General features: G+C 48.0%; 16 non-coding genes across 16 annotated transcripts; all 16 read right to left on the bottom strand.

Moving 5' to 3' along the window:
• Positions 1 to 84: 84 nt before the first annotated feature.
• Positions 85 to 156, bottom strand: TRNAA-UGC (transfer RNA alanine (anticodon UGC)). The gene has a single exon. It is a non-coding gene; the product is annotated as a tRNA-Ala (tRNA).
• Positions 157 to 237: 81 nt separating this feature from the next.
• On the bottom strand, positions 238 to 309 carry TRNAA-UGC (transfer RNA alanine (anticodon UGC)). The gene has a single exon. It is a non-coding gene; the product is annotated as a tRNA-Ala (tRNA).
• Positions 310 to 390: 81 nt separating this feature from the next.
• Positions 391 to 462, bottom strand: TRNAA-UGC (transfer RNA alanine (anticodon UGC)). Its single transcript has one exon. It is a non-coding gene; the product is annotated as a tRNA-Ala (tRNA).
• An 84-nt stretch (positions 463 to 546) lies between these two features.
• On the bottom strand, positions 547 to 618 carry TRNAA-UGC (transfer RNA alanine (anticodon UGC)). The gene has a single exon. It is a non-coding gene; the product is annotated as a tRNA-Ala (tRNA).
• Positions 619 to 702: 84 nt separating this feature from the next.
• TRNAA-UGC (transfer RNA alanine (anticodon UGC)) lies at positions 703 to 774 on the bottom strand. Its single transcript has one exon. It is a non-coding gene; the product is annotated as a tRNA-Ala (tRNA).
• An 84-nt stretch (positions 775 to 858) lies between these two features.
• Positions 859 to 930, bottom strand: TRNAA-UGC (transfer RNA alanine (anticodon UGC)). Its single transcript has one exon. It is a non-coding gene; the product is annotated as a tRNA-Ala (tRNA).
• Positions 931 to 1,014: 84 nt separating this feature from the next.
• On the bottom strand, positions 1,015 to 1,086 carry TRNAA-UGC (transfer RNA alanine (anticodon UGC)). The gene has a single exon. It is a non-coding gene; the product is annotated as a tRNA-Ala (tRNA).
• An 84-nt stretch (positions 1,087 to 1,170) lies between these two features.
• On the bottom strand, positions 1,171 to 1,242 carry TRNAA-UGC (transfer RNA alanine (anticodon UGC)). The gene has a single exon. It is a non-coding gene; the product is annotated as a tRNA-Ala (tRNA).
• An 84-nt stretch (positions 1,243 to 1,326) lies between these two features.
• Positions 1,327 to 1,398, bottom strand: TRNAA-UGC (transfer RNA alanine (anticodon UGC)). Its single transcript has one exon. It is a non-coding gene; the product is annotated as a tRNA-Ala (tRNA).
• An 84-nt stretch (positions 1,399 to 1,482) lies between these two features.
• On the bottom strand, positions 1,483 to 1,554 carry TRNAA-UGC (transfer RNA alanine (anticodon UGC)). The gene has a single exon. It is a non-coding gene; the product is annotated as a tRNA-Ala (tRNA).
• Positions 1,555 to 1,638: 84 nt separating this feature from the next.
• Positions 1,639 to 1,710, bottom strand: TRNAA-UGC (transfer RNA alanine (anticodon UGC)). The gene has a single exon. It is a non-coding gene; the product is annotated as a tRNA-Ala (tRNA).
• An 84-nt stretch (positions 1,711 to 1,794) lies between these two features.
• On the bottom strand, positions 1,795 to 1,865 carry TRNAA-UGC (transfer RNA alanine (anticodon UGC)). The gene has a single exon. It is a non-coding gene; the product is annotated as a tRNA-Ala (tRNA).
• An 84-nt stretch (positions 1,866 to 1,949) lies between these two features.
• Positions 1,950 to 2,021, bottom strand: TRNAA-UGC (transfer RNA alanine (anticodon UGC)). The gene has a single exon. It is a non-coding gene; the product is annotated as a tRNA-Ala (tRNA).
• An 84-nt stretch (positions 2,022 to 2,105) lies between these two features.
• TRNAA-UGC (transfer RNA alanine (anticodon UGC)) lies at positions 2,106 to 2,177 on the bottom strand. The gene has a single exon. It is a non-coding gene; the product is annotated as a tRNA-Ala (tRNA).
• An 81-nt stretch (positions 2,178 to 2,258) lies between these two features.
• On the bottom strand, positions 2,259 to 2,330 carry TRNAA-UGC (transfer RNA alanine (anticodon UGC)). The gene has a single exon. It is a non-coding gene; the product is annotated as a tRNA-Ala (tRNA).
• Positions 2,331 to 2,414: 84 nt separating this feature from the next.
• On the bottom strand, positions 2,415 to 2,486 carry TRNAA-UGC (transfer RNA alanine (anticodon UGC)). Its single transcript has one exon. It is a non-coding gene; the product is annotated as a tRNA-Ala (tRNA).
• Positions 2,487 to 2,500: the final 14 nt, after the last annotated feature.

The raw sequence follows: 2,500 nt of genomic DNA, 5'->3' as shown, positions 1-2,500 counted from the left end.
ATGGAGATTGGTTAAGTAACAGGTGGTCTTTGTCATATAATTATTGACGTTGTTATATGCTCCACATAATGTAAACAAAATTCCTGGAGGTGCCGGGGATCGAACCCGGGGCCTCTCACATGCAAAGCGAGCGCTCTACCACTGAGCTACACCCCCATGGAAACTAGATAAGTAACAGGTGGTCTTTGTCATTTAATTATTGACGTTATATGCTCCACATAATGTGAACAAAATTCCTGGAGGTGCCGGGGATCGAACCCGGGGCCTCTCACATGCAAAGCGAGCGCTCTACCACTGAGCTACACCCCCATGGAAACTAGATAAGTAACAGGTGGTCTTTGTCATTTAATTATTGACGTTATATGCTCCACATAATGTGAACAAAATTCCTGGAGGTGCCGGGGATCGAACCCGGGGCCTCTCACATGCAAAGCGAGCGCTCTACCACTGAGCTACACCCCCATGGAAACTGGATATGTAACAGGTGGTCTTTGTCATTCAATTATTGACGTTGTTATATGCTCCACATAATGTCAACAAAATTCCTGGAGGTGCCGGGGATCGAACCCGGGGCCTCTCACATGCAAAGCGAGCGCTCTACCACTGAGCTACACCCCCATGGAAACTGGATATGTAACAGGTGGTCTTTGTCATTTAATTATTGACGTTGTTATATGCTCCACATAATGTAAACAAAATTCCTGGAGGTGCCGGGGATCGAACCCGGGGCCTCTCACATGCAAAGCGAGCGCTCTACCACTGAGCTACACCCCCATGAAAACTGGATAAGTAACAGGTGGTCTTTGTCATTTGATTATGGACGTTGTTATATGCTCCACATAATGTCAACAAAATTCCTGGAGGTGCCGGGGATCGAACCCGGGGCCTCTCACATGCAAAGCGAGCGCTCTACCACTGAGCTACACCCCCATGGAGACTGGATAAGTAACAGGTGGTCTTTGTCATTTAATTATTGACGTTGTTATATGCTCCACATAATGTAAACAAAATTCCTGGAGGTGCCGGGGATCGAACCCGGGGCCTCTCACATGCAAAGCGAGCGCTCTACCACTGAGCTACACCCCCATGGAGACTGGATATGTAACAGGTGGTCTTTGTCATTTAATTATTGACGTTGTTATATGCTCCACATAATGTCAACAAAATTCCTGGAGGTGCCGGGGATCGAACCCGGGGCCTCTCACATGCAAAGCGAGCGCTCTACCACTGAGCTACACCCCCATGGAGACTGGATAAGTAACAGGTGGTCTTTGTCATTTAATTATTGACGTTGTTATATGCTCCACATAATGTAAACAAAATTCCTGGAGGTGCCGGGGATCGAACCCGGGGCCTCTCACATGCAAAGCGAGCGCTCTACCACTGAGCTACACCCCCATGGAGACTGGATAAGTAACAGGTGGTCTTTGTCATTTGATTATGGACGTTGTTATATGCTCCACATAATGTCAACAAAATTCCTGGAGGTGCCGGGGATCGAACCCGGGGCCTCTCACATGCAAAGCGAGCGCTCTACCACTGAGCTACACCCCCATGGAGACTGGATAAGTAACAGGTGGTCTTTGTCATTTAATTATTGACGTTGTTATATGCTCCACATAATGTAAACAAAATTCCTGGAGGTGCCGGGGATCGAACCCGGGGCCTCTCACATGCAAAGCGAGCGCTCTACCACTGAGCTACACCCCCATGGAGACTGGATAAGTAACAGGTGGTCTTTGTCATTTAATAATTGACGTTGTTATATGCTCCACATAATGTAAACAAAATTCCTGGAGGTGCCGGGATCGAACCCGGGGCCTCTCACATGCAAAGCGAGGGCTCTACCACTGAGCTACACCCCCATGGAAACTGGATATGTAACAGGTGGTCTTTGTCATTTAAATATTGACGTTGTTATATGCTCCACATAATGTAAACAAAATTCCTGGAGGTGCCGGGGATCGAACCCGGGGCCTCTCACATGCAAAGCGAGCGCTCTACCACTGAGCTACACCCCCATGGAGACTGGATAAGTAACAGGTGGTCTTTGTCATTTAATTATTGACGTTGTTATATGCTCCACATAATGTAAACAAAATTCCTGGAGGTGCCGGGGATCGAACCCGGGGCCTCTCACATGCAAAGCGAGCGCTCTACCACTGAGCTACACCCCCATGGAAACCGGATAAGTAACAGGTGGTCTTTGTCATTTAATTATTGACGTTATATGCTCCATATAATGTCAACAAAATTCCTGGAGGTGCCGGGGATCGAACCCGGGGCCTCTCACATGCAAAGCGAGCGCTCTACCACTGAGCTACACCCCCATGGAAACTGGATAAGTAACAGGTGGTCTTTGTCATTTAATTATTGACGTTGTTATATGCTCCACATAATGTAAACAAAATTCCTGGAGGTGCCGGGGATCGAACCCGGGGCCTCTCACATGCAAAGCGAGCGCTCTACCACTGAGCTACACCCCCATGGAAACTGGATA

The sequence above is a fragment of the Palaemon carinicauda genome, chromosome 26 (genome assembly GCF_036898095.1).
Source record: "Palaemon carinicauda isolate YSFRI2023 chromosome 26, ASM3689809v2, whole genome shotgun sequence".
Lineage (NCBI taxonomy): Eukaryota > Metazoa > Arthropoda > Malacostraca > Decapoda > Palaemonidae > Palaemon > Palaemon carinicauda.
Note: the sequence above shows the minus strand (reverse complement) of the source record. Positions and strands in the feature narration are given on the sequence as shown.